Genomic DNA, 12,952 nt, shown 5'->3' with positions numbered 1-12,952 from the left:
CTTTCTTGGATCTGTTTCACTCTGAAACTTCCCTCATCAAAAGAATAAATTTTATTTTTCTATTTCCAAAGAAGAAGCTCAAGCAAGGTAAGGGTCTGGCTTCAGCTTACTACTGCTATTTCCTAGTTTAACATTATGTAACACCTAAACTAAAGATTGCTTGCACTTAGTTTCATGGTGTCTGCAAATGCCACTGTCTTCTTTGAAGCCCTAGCTCCACTTTTACCCTTACTTTCAATTTATAAGCATTAGGAGAAACTGGATAATTTCTTTTGTTTATTTGTAGGATGCGCCCACATAGCTCACTCAAGCAAGAGTTTCTCAAGAAATGGATAATGGGTCTCCAAGATGTAGCTTCTCAAACAAGAACATGGGCATCTTGGAGAGAAAAGACCATAAAGTTGTCAGCAGATATAGCCATGGCGTCCGCCAGAACGGCACCACTTGTTGGAGTCGAGCCCTCATTTCCAACGCTTCCAAAGAAGGCTCCGACAACCACCTCGTCGAACAAATATTGGGTCCAGAATCCAACAGGCCGACGGCAGCGGCGAACATGGCGCCGACGCGACGAGCATTGGTGTGCAAGAAGATCGTGAAAAGGAGTCGCCGGATACGACGAAGAAGGAAATGTGTTGCAGCAGCCCCCGGAAAGGCTGTAACAAGCTCCATTGCGAAACATCTAGTGAGGAAAAGAACACAGGTTTTGAAAAGTCTAATACCAGGAGGTGAATTCATGAATGAAATTTGTTTGATTGAGGAAACTCTAGATTATATTGCATCTCTCAGAGTTCAAGTTGATGTAATGCGAAGTCTTGCCAGTGCTTCAGTCACAGCTAAATAATGGTTGTCCCTTGTTCCCATATGTATGGGGTAAGGGAGGTAAGATAGTAGGCTGCCCCCAACACTAAGTTAGAACAGCTTCCGTAGGAGACCTCCAAATTATGAAATGTCCTCCATGGGACTCGATCCCACGACTCAAGGTTAAGAACCTTGTGCTCTACCAACTGAGCTGGATGGTCATAATAGAAGAGCATCAATGGTGAATTGCTATATTTTTTTCAGTACATCTTTGTTTTCTTCCTTTTGGACCAGTTATCTGATTGAAAAGAAAATGGAAGCTGGAAAAGCTGAAGCATCCATTTACAGATAAACTATATATATATATATGTATGTATGTATGTCAATCAAGGGTTTAATTTCAATCCCAAGCAATATATATATATATATGTGTGTGTTTATTATATTTCTATGGATTTCACCTTTTTCTTGTTTAAACGGTAATGAGTTTGGTTTGATTATCGGCAGACACATGAAATATATTTATAAACAAACACATAAATGAGTGAAAAAAGAATCTGGTTTGGAAAAAGTAGTATTTCACTTTCAGCTGCTTTAATTAGTATCATGAAAATGGTTTGTAAATTTATTAAATATTCTATTTTATATTATTTTAATATTTAAATGATGTTGCATGCGTTTAAATAGTTTTTTAATATTTCATATTTTTAGTAATATTATATTTATTATTTTCTAATATTATTTTTCAAAAAAAAAAATTATCTATATATCCAGCTCATAATATAAATTTGATTGAGATAATGTTAATTTGATTCAATTTTGAGCTTTATTTTTATATTAGTGTTTGACTTACAAGCTAATGATAATAATATTATCATAAATTACTATACTTAAATTTAGTTCAATAATAAACGTCTTAAGAACTCAAAATCTTGAAATTAACTTATTCATGGATTCTTCAAGCATTGAAAAACAACATTTCTATTGACATTTTTGCTAAAAAGCATGATCATGAGGTTGAATTTCAAATTCTAAAACATTTTTTAGAATAATTTAAAAATGTATTCACATAATTTTTATTCACGTAACTTTTTAAGTATCATTTAATATACTAATTATATTAATAATATGTTAAATATAAAATTTTATAAAATTTAAATAGTGTAACATAAATATTTTTAATTTAATATTAAACGGATAATAAAAAATCATAGTGATAATTTGATAAAATTTACTTTTAGATAATCTTATATCACCAACCAAATATTGTAATCTTATATTTATATCAAATAAACTAAATAATTGTTTTTTTTAATATTAACGGTTAATAAAATCATAGTGATAATTTGATAAATTTACTTTAGATATCTTATATCACCAACCAAATATTGTAATCTTATATTTATATCAATAAACTAAATAATTGTTTTTAGTGGTCAAATAATCATGGATGCAGATGAGGAAGCACTTGACTTGGCTCCCCAATCCAGATTTCTTATATCACCAACCAAATATTGTAAGGTTGGACAGATTTATCGTATCCTCAACCTAAGCACCTGGTGAAACAATAGGGATCCCCCATTTTTGTAAGGCTGGATAGATTTCTTTTATCCTCATATTTCGTCGAAATATTTTCGCCAGTTCCTCAAAAATTATTTGCAAAGTTCATTTTTTACCACAATGCTATAATTCTGGAAGAGACCAGAATATATATATATATATATATATATATATTCATGTGAATAATTACATTTATTTATATGAACAATTACACCTATTCATATGAATAATTACACCTCTTAAAATTATAATATCTAACACTTCTCTTTAATTTTAACTTTTCTTGATCATGCCAAGTTTTGCACGCATTAATTCTTCAAAAAACTCCAAATTTTAGAGGTTTTGTAAAATATCTAGAACTTGATCTCGAGTCTTCGTAAACTTGAACTCCACTTTCTCCTTACTAATATGTTCTCTAATAAAACGGTATGTGGTGTCAATATATTTATTTTGATCATGGAACACCTAATTTTTTGCGAGTACTTATATAGACTTATTATCAATGTAAATTTTGTAAGTCATTCTTGTAGAAAGTGAACTTCTTTTACTAATATTTTAAGCCAAATAACATGACAAGCGCAATAAATTCTTCCGCTCCATGCTTCTTTTTTTTATGAGCGATTGGACAAATAAACTGTACATGAGTCAACTTTGACCCAAAATTATTTAGGCATGTTCTTTGTCTTTGTCATACTCTTGGTCATGTTAAGAATGGTTGTACTTTTATGTTCTGCAATACTATTTTGTTTGGTGATCTAGGCACCGTTAAAAGACCACAAACTCCATGTGCTTTATGACCTTAAGGTTGCATTTGATTCACGGAATATAAGATTACCAGTGGGAATAAAAGATTACTAGGGAATAGGATTACTGGAAATGTTGTATTTTGTGTTTGGTTGGTTTAGCAGGAATGTAAGATTATCGTGTTTGGTTAAAGGAATAAAAGATTATTGGAATGTATATTTGACCAAATTGTCCTTATTATATATTTGTATAATTAAAAATTGTAAAATATTTATATATTTCTTTAAAAAATTAAATTCATAATATTTATATTTTTTTTACAAAATTAAAAATATAAAAAGGTTTAATGAAAGGGTAAATTTTTTTAACCCCTGAACTTCATATAAAATTTTAATTATAGACTTTTTTTGTAAATCTAAATAATTTAAGGATAAATTTGTAATTTAACCTTCGTAGAATTTTCATTATTCAATGACAGAAGAATTATATTTTTGAAAAAAAATAAAAATTTAAGGGCATTTTAGTCCAAAACGTCGGTAATTTTACAATACCTAAGGGAAGGGATGTAATGACATTCCCGGTAATATACCCTAAAAATCTACTATTGGTAATAAAACATTACCGGGAATGAGATTCCCAGCCAACCAAACATGGGAATTTGGGATTCCCATGGGATGGGAATCCCACAATCCTTGAACCAAACACCCCCTAAGGATTTTATCTCATAGTCACTTTCCTTTTCAACAAGAGTTTTAATTTTTTTAAAGCGAACACCAAAGGCCTTAGATTTACACTTCATGAAATAAACATGTCTTCTACTATAATCATCAATGAAAAGAAAGAAGTATATATTTTTACTGAATGATGACGGAGTGATTAGTTGATAAACATCAATATGAGCAAGTTGAAAAGGCTTAGTTTCTATTGATGTTGCTTCTTTTGGAAATTTTGATCTTGCACGCTTGTCTAGTAGACATGCACAATTGATTAGGATGACTAATGTTTGAAATTCCATTAACCATCTTCTTTTCGCCAAGCATCTTAATTTCTGCAAAATTCAAGTGACTAGATCTCATGTGCCAACACCAAGCATCATCTTCCACATTGACCTTCAAGTGCTTTGCTTCAATTGTCTTGAGATTTAACACAAGCATTCTATTTTTTGACATGAATAATTTAACAACTAAGCTGGCATATTGATATTTTAGCCATAAACAACAATTCTTCATGTGAATCATATAACTCCTCTCAAGAAGTTATCTCAAACTCAAAATATTACTTCTAAATTTGGACACATAATAAATATCAATAATAAGGTTAGGTTGTCATACTTTAGAGAAAAATAAAATTGTTTCTTTCCCTTGAATTTGGACTTTCGAGGAGTCTTCAAATGAAACATTACCTTTAACTTTCTCATCAAGTTCCACAAATGTCTCTTTGTCTTCACAATGTGATTGTTTGATCCATTGTCAAGATATCATGTGCTTGCACCATTTTTTTTCTTCTTTCTAATTGAGTGCTAGCAACAAGGTTGACTCTTTAATATCTTGTTGATCTTCAAGGAGAATGATCTTCTCCTCATTTCTATTAGAATGATTTTGTCATTCCCTAAACAAATGACTCAATATATGGTAGTTATAACATTTAACATTAGACTTGTCATACCTCCTTTCATTTACTCTTTGATAAATAACAATTCCTCTTGATCTTCCCTAGTTCCTTGATGATGGGCCTACATCATCATTGGTACGATCTTTATGATCACTTCTTCCACGTCCCCATTAATCATAACCTCGTATGTGACCTCAACTTTTTGGTTATTTTCTTCTCGACCATATTTTAAATATAGTTTGGATTTGATGAACTCATCTTGTCTCCTATTAAATCTATCTTTTTGAGCTTACAACTCACCAATAACTTGTTAAATAGTCACAACATCTAAATTTTTTGACTCAATGACACAGACAACATAATCAAACTTTGGAGTCAAAGAACGAAGAATCTTTTCAATCACACAAACATCTCTTAGAGTTTCTGCATATCTATTCATTTGATTGAAAATGGCTACCACTCTTAAGTAATACTCCAAAATTTATTCGAATTCCTTCTTGGAGTCGAACCTTATTCACTTCATCAACTCCTTGAAAAGAATTTTTCAAAATATCACATACTTCCTTTGCGGTGTTAGCATTTGTCACTTTTACAAACATCCGTTCATCCAAATATTGATGAATTAGGGTGAGAGCTTGTTGATCCTTCTTCCTGATTTTCATCAAAGCATCATTTTCTTGTTGTGACAATGATATATCTTCTTAAGGAGACTCGTAAAATTTTTTAGTGATCTCCCAAATATCTTGTGAGCCAAGAAAAGCTTTCATGTGTAGACTCCAATTTTCATAAATTTTTTATAAAATAAAAAATTGAAATAAAAATTTACCATATTCTCTAACTATCGAATCAAGCTTTGATACCGGTTTATTGGAGAGAGGAGGAAGAGATCAAATAGATATCTTATGAGAGGAAGAGAATATATTAAACAACCTTAAAAAAATTGTAATTGATTCATCGCTTACAATACTTTATATAGAATTTGTAAGTGACTATTAGAATAAATGCATTTATTCATATGAATGATTACATTTATTCATATGAATAATTACACATATTCAATAATTATATCAATCATACAAATAATTACACGTCTTAAAACTATAATATCCAACAAAATAAAGTAATATTACATGTTAAAGACATATGCTTAAAATATATAACAATAAGCTCTAATATTTAGAAGCCTTCCCTTGGTCAATAGTTATGCTAGGTCGAGAATGATACGTTTTGACATGACAGTTTACCTCGGGTCGAAAATTACATGGAAATGTAATGGTCTTCATTCGAGTTTTCTTCTGACCAATCCTCCGAAAAAGTCAAAATTGTTTTCATCGAGATAAAGCTCACTCATTTGATTGTCGTCAACAAATATCCCGAGGATGTCGAACCCTGGATTATAACCACGTTTTCAACAACTTTCTCTTCATTCTTTTCCTGTACAATAATATCTCTGCTCACTATGAAGTCATGTTTTATAGTAAAATTCCTCAAGAGTTCAAAATCCTTGACTTAGAAAAATATCGTAAACAATAACGAACAATGTGAACTTGATCCTCCTCGGCCTTTCTTAATGCCCATTGTGCATCCTCATGAGCAGAGAGGGACGCCGGATTTTATAGGGTGTGAACTTAGAAAATTATATTAAATTATAGGGGTGTGAAATTACAAATTTTCGGAGGTAATTTATCTACTCCTGGGTTTGATAAATTGAAGTGGTTAGGGGCTTCCAATGGCATTTATAATTCTAGAGAATTCTACATTAAATCGGCTTTGGTCGGTAAGATTCTAGACCCTATATGGATTAAAGTTTAGAATAAATTCGTTCCTCCTAAAGTGGCTGCTTTTGTTTGGAAAGCAATTCATAATAGGCTGCCGGTGGCGTCCGAATTGATTAAAAGAGGAGTTATCGGTAGCGTACAGCCCCTTTGTCAGATTTGTAAAGCTCAATCGGAAGATGTTTCCCATGTGTTATGCCACTGCTTTGTTGTATTGAAAGTGTGGCAAAGGTGGTGTTTAATATGGAATGTTAGGATTATTTTCCCCATGAATGTTAAACAGCTTTTTGAGTATTATACGTCACAGTTTATTAGAAAGAAAGTTAGGAATCTATGGCAACTCGGCTTTTTCGGCCTAATTTTACAGATTTGGTTGTGCAGAAACAAATCTAGATTCAATGGTGAGTTCTTTTCCGTCCATAGGATTTTCAGTTTGGTGTTATTGCAGGTTGGGTTTTGGTCTAAGTTCTTATGGCCGTCAGTGGTTCCCAATGTGCTTGATTTCGTGTGTTGTCCAGATTCTGTTATCTGTGGGCGAGATTTTTTACTCTGCTGTGGTGTTTGCTGGTTTCGATAGTTCATTGTATTAGTTCGCTTTGTCGCTCTAATATTTACTGTCTTCTCACTGGTTATGCGTAACTTCTTCATGCAAGTTTCCAGTCTGTAAGCTTCGATTCTGGTGGTATTGGGATAGCTGGTATGACTCGAGTAGTCCACTCCCAGGTTTATGGTTCTGTCCGTGCTTGAGGCAAGAGGATCCTTCTGCTTTTAGGGTGCTGATTCCTTTGGAGTTTGGATGCTTTGCAAGATGCCGTAGATATCGATCCTATTTTCTGGATGTTCTCTGGATTGATGTGCGTTATGCCAATCATTCTTATATGGTTATGTTGCAGCAACTAAGCTCTCCCATTTCTGAGTGCTTGCCAGTGATTAAGTTCAGAAAGATGTTCCTTGTTCGTGTAGTCGTTATGTTTATTCCTTGGGTTGTGATGTCTGCGTTTATTTGATTATTTCCCTTGTAGTTCTAATTTCAAATTCTTGGTTAGTCTAGCTGTTTTTCTATTATTTTGGATTGAGGATTGTGGTAGACAGGGGGTTGGTCTGTTTACTGTAAGTATTTGTGTGTTGATTTCCTTACCACACCCATGGTATACTCTTTTCTCCGTTTAGAGGAAGAGATTTTTTAATAAGGACATGAAGGTGGTGTACTTTGTATTTTTTCTTAATACAAAATACTCTATTTCAAAATATATATATATATATATAATTATTTAAATTACATAAAAATTTCAAAATTTTAAAGGTGCGATTGCATCCCAACACACTCTTCGATTCATCCCTACTGACGAGTCTTTTCCTCAACCAATGTTGTTCCCGCCATGCCATTAGAATTATCTTTTCTTCCTAAGAAATTTTGGAACCACTCAAGGTCGTTTTTTTCTTGGAGAAGTTATTTAATAACCCCAAAATGCTCTTCTTTGTCTTTTTCTTGACATAAATGCAACCCAATGAAATGGGTTAATTTTAGAGGATTAAATTGATATAAATTTGAAATTTATAGATTAAATTTATTAATTTATTTATAATTAAGATTAAGAATTAAATATATTATTATAAAATTTAGAAAGTGTCGAATCAACAATTTTATTAACCAATTAATGGCTAGTGACTTGACTAATTATTTTTTCTAACGTTAGTGTCTTACTTGAAATTTTTTAATGTAGATATCAAAATAGGAACACCCTAATAAAAGTTGGGTGAGCAATAGGATAGTTTGCCTAAATTTATAATAATGGATCTGGATAGTAGACTTTGAAAAGTTGAACAAATTAGTATAAATTTATCTTTATTTATAGGAGGAAGTGAGAGTTTTAAAACTGATTGATTAGAAATAAATATATATATATTGAGTCTTAATTCTATTTATTATTGTTGTTGTATTATATAAAAGAATATAAATATAATTTTTTTTATAGATGAAAATAATTCTATATAATTTGAATAATATAAAAGAACTATATATATGGAATATGATATTGAATGCAATGAACTGTACATGAAATGGTAGATTGTCCTCTTGCAAGTTGGCCTACTCTGCTGAAGTGTCTACGTTCATTCAACCCCCCCAATCCCACCAGCTGCATTCCCACTCTGCCCATAATGGGAACCTCTATGTTCAGCTGCTTGATCCGTTATCGATGACGGATCTAGAAATATTTTTGAATCTGATTCACCTCTAAAAAATAACTATCAAATTTGTTTCGATTTGTAACAATATAATTCTTTTTGTATTGAATAAAATAGATAAATAATTGAAGAAAATTCAGATTTTAAAATAACCCTTGCCCCTAAGCCAGGCGCGAGTCCGCCACTGGTTGCCACTTCCTGCTGAAGTGTTTGTTATAGGCGCTCTGTAAAGGTCTGAAATCCTACATTCAATCAACCAATCTCTTGCTGGTGGGTGGTGGGTGGGATTTACATCATCCACTTGCAGCCTTCGTTAGATCCCCGAAATGGGAGATAAAGATACACAAGCAAAGGTCCCCCAAAAAATAAGGGCAGGACCACATTTCTACCCAAAAGCCATGCACTTTCAGTTTCTCCATCTCTTTGAACATGCTTTACATACATTTTTTTTTTATTGAGAGAAAAGACAAAGCTAGTGAGTTGGTACTGAAAAAAACTTTAGATATTCCGGAAAACACTGTACAATTCTACATGCAGCTGCATGTATAAATATATACTAATATCCTAATCTGAATAAAAAAAAAAGATCAAATATGTATTAATATTTGAATCCACAGGGTTTCAGCCCTCGGGGCAGCTGCAGCAAGAGAACAAAAGGTTGATTAGGTGGTTGGTTGGTGAATAATATGAGGCTAAACCTGAGTCCACTTCCAGACATTCCATCTTCTTTTGTTCCTTGTGATTTACACCTCTTTAACCATAGATTCAGTTGAAATTACGACTTAGTAGTAAAGCTGTGTATGTACATGCAGATATAAAGTGATGTTCACTAGGTGACAACTGACAAGTATTGAATAAGTCTCCAATCACAAATTTGCTCCATATCTCCCCCATCTTGAGCTTTTAAAAAGTTCAACTATTAAAAGGCCCCAAGCAAAGTGAAAACATATCAAATGCATTGGAAAAATCTTCCTTGCAATAACCATGAGGAAAGCTTGTAGAAGCCGAGGGACAAGGATGAGCCGCCTAGTGCTGAGAAAGAAGGTGAAGTTTGCCAATTTTTCGGTCCATAGAAATCTTTGTACACTGCGAAAGATCGTTCCGGGGTGTGGCGATTCCGATTTAGAAACGTTGTTTCAGAGGTCTATCTTGCACATTATCGAATTAAAGTCACTTGTTCATGTTCTCAGAAACCTTGCAAACTTCCATGGTGTATGACTCTGCAATAGTTGCCTTGTATTATCTACGTTTTCAGCGTGTTATGCATGTTATAATCAATGTATTTTACTAAAAGAAATGTCAAGGCGTATTTTCATGCTGCATATATATATAATCATTAATTCCTGCATTTGGTTTTAATGGATTATATATATATATTTAGTTTGATTGTCTGCTCTGCAATGTTTCTAGATACAGTAAATGATTGCTATCACCTACGAGGCATCTCGTCTTGTTTATGTCAGTTAATTACCCCTTTAATGATCATGGATTTTATTTTCAAATCATTTAGTGTCTCTATTCATAATCTTTTCTAGCTATTAACAACGTACACCATTGACATCGTACTTGGTTTAACATGTGAACATCATCTGTTGCATTTTCTTCTTCAATTGCTTTATGTGTCTCATTATTACTATTTTCAACAAAATCAATAGGCAGTATACCTGAAGAAGTGCTTGGTCATCGTGAGACAAAAAATTATGAGACGGAGGGAGTAAAAGAGATTTCAACATTCGGCATGGTGTTCCTCGAGAATAGGGAAGTAATGGAGCAGGCAGACCAATTCTTTAGAACCCTCAAGGACAACATGGCCAAAGTTACCTCACTGAAACAAGAATATTTTTTTTTTGGAAAAATCAGATTATATATCCCAAGAGCAAAAATGCTTCAAGAATACAAAAAGAGTTCCAAAACAACTACAAAATACTTACAAAATGAATCAATGTTCTTCTATACCCCATTGATTACATAAATTAATATTAACAGGATCAATTCTATTGATATTCTTACCCCTTAGAATCAGGCTGACAGTTTCTTTAATGGCCTTGATAATTTCTTCTGCAGATCGAGCTCTTTGTTGGAACACCCTTTTGTTTCTCTCTTCCCAGATCATGTAAATGGTGGCGTTGAATGCTATCTTCATGATCAAGGTGAGCAGTGACTTTCCTTTCCATGTGGAACTTGCCCATACCGTGAGACAAACAAGTAGTAACAAATATTTAGTCCGAGATAGATTCCAACACTTCTTCGTCTCTCTTTCTCTCTCGCAATATAGATGTAAGTCTACCCTTTTCTTCCTTCTATGCTTTCAAACTGTGTTTTATTTTTGGTTTTGGTTTTGTACTTCGCATTCTTGTTGGTTAAAGGAGATGATAACATAGTGGGATTGTGTTTGTGTGTTCATGATTATTACAGAAAGGAACCATGTTTCTGCGTTTGGTACTTTGGATTGGCGCATGTTAGCTGGTTGTTGTATGAGCTATATAAAGGTGTAAGCGTTGCATATTGAATACAATCAATAATATAGCTATGTAGAGGTGCGTGGTTTATATGTCACTGACGATCTTTAAGAGAGTGATATCGTTACCCGACCATGATTGTCGCTCCTCGTAAAAGGGTAAGTAAGCTAAGAACAAAACAATCTTAAATTTCTTCTTTCATTTGTCTGAAGTTGATCTCTTACTAGTAGAATAGTGGTTTTAGCATGGTTTTATTTCATTTATTTTTCATAAACATGTTTAGTATTTTGATTCGTGTGAAAGGCTTTGGTTTCTTTCAAATGTCATTGAATTGTTCAAGCTAGTAGAGTAGTATTTACTTAGCGTTTAGATAATAGTATTTTTTTAAAAGTAGTCTAACAAAACAAAGCCACCATTCGAGACCTTTAAAGTCGAATGTTAAACACTCATTAATAAATATGTTTACAGACAAAAGTAGGACAGTCGCGTGTTAAAGACGACAAAAAACAAGGCTGAGAGGTCAAAACAACCGACAACGGCAGCATGCTCATTTCCATGTCCAAGCCAATTCCAAAATATGTTGATGAAGACTTTAACAAATAGGGATAGACAGAGAGATCGTCATCTAAAAAATTTAAATTAATATATTTTTAGATTCTTTTTATTTTCAATTAATAATTTATTTTTGTCCCTTAAAATTTTAGGAGTAGGTCCTTAAAATTTTATAAGTATCCTACTCCTAAAATTTTAAAAGGGAATTCGTCTCCTTAAGATCATGCATTAGTCTCTGTTTACGAATCTACCATGACCAAAACAAAAAAGGTAAGCTCCACTCCTCCATTAATTTCTGAACTTAAAAGCTTTTACATTCCCTCCCATTGTCCCCCATGATTTGATGTAGAAGAAATATGAGTTTGTTCTCATGTTGCTTGGTTGATAATTACACTTGATGTCTTTGGTCATCGAAGTGTTGATGGATGCAACAGCGGTGGTAGCGGAGGTGAGAAAAGAGTTGAACGTGGAGTGGGAGATGCCGAAATGGAGAGGTAAGAGAGAGTGAAGAAGATGAGATTCAGAGAGAGAATTGTCTTATTTCTTACATGTAAGGATTAAGAAAATTAATTGAGTCGAGTCATAGCGCCGTTACAAATTTAATGGCGAAATGATAAAAAAAAACTAATGTATAAAGTTAAGTGATTAATTTTAAAAATTTTAAAGTATACCGAGTAAAATAGAAGTAATAAGAAAGTTCAATTATTTTCAATTATTAAATTATAATTTACCCTAAATATTTTTCAACTAGCTATATCTTTCTCTACGTATTATCAAATATTACGAAATTAATAGAATTGGTGTATAAAGATGGAAATGAAAGCACATATATTCAACAACAAATTTTCTAAATACACATGCATTTTACTCAACGCTGAATTGATAAGGCGAACCAAGACAGGTTTGCTGCTGCGAGTAGGGATAAGTATGGGTTGAGTCAGATTTTCGGTCGACCTAATTCGACAAAAAATTTACACCCTCCATCCGAATTTGATCCGATCCGAAAAATATACACCCTCCACCCTACCCGAAATAATATATTTATTAAAAATATTATTTTTATTGAATAAAAATAGGGATTTAATTTAAAAAAATATATATAGAGACATTATTGCAATTACCTCTAAATATAAAGGTAAAATTATATGTTTTTTCTCGGATCGGGGCGGGTTGGATTTTTTTCACCCATAACCCAAACCCGACCCAATCGGATTCATGTCTCATGCCCATCCCTAGCTGCGAGTTAGTGCACATAAACAACTATTT

The 12,952-nt window shown here is 32.7% G+C and overlaps 1 pseudogene; it reads left to right on the top strand.

Moving 5' to 3' along the window:
• On the top strand, window positions 1-898 carry LOC120133860 (annotated as a pseudogene).
• Window positions 899-12,952: the final 12,054 nt, after the last annotated feature.

This window comes from Hibiscus syriacus, unplaced genomic scaffold (assembly GCF_006381635.1).
Source record: "Hibiscus syriacus cultivar Baekdansim isolate YM2019G1 unplaced genomic scaffold, ASM638163v2 tig00110597_pilon, whole genome shotgun sequence".
In the NCBI taxonomy this organism is placed as follows: domain Eukaryota; kingdom Viridiplantae; phylum Streptophyta; class Magnoliopsida; order Malvales; family Malvaceae; genus Hibiscus; species Hibiscus syriacus.
The sequence above is the reverse complement of the archived record's forward strand: the minus strand, read 5'-3'. Positions and strand labels throughout refer to the sequence as shown.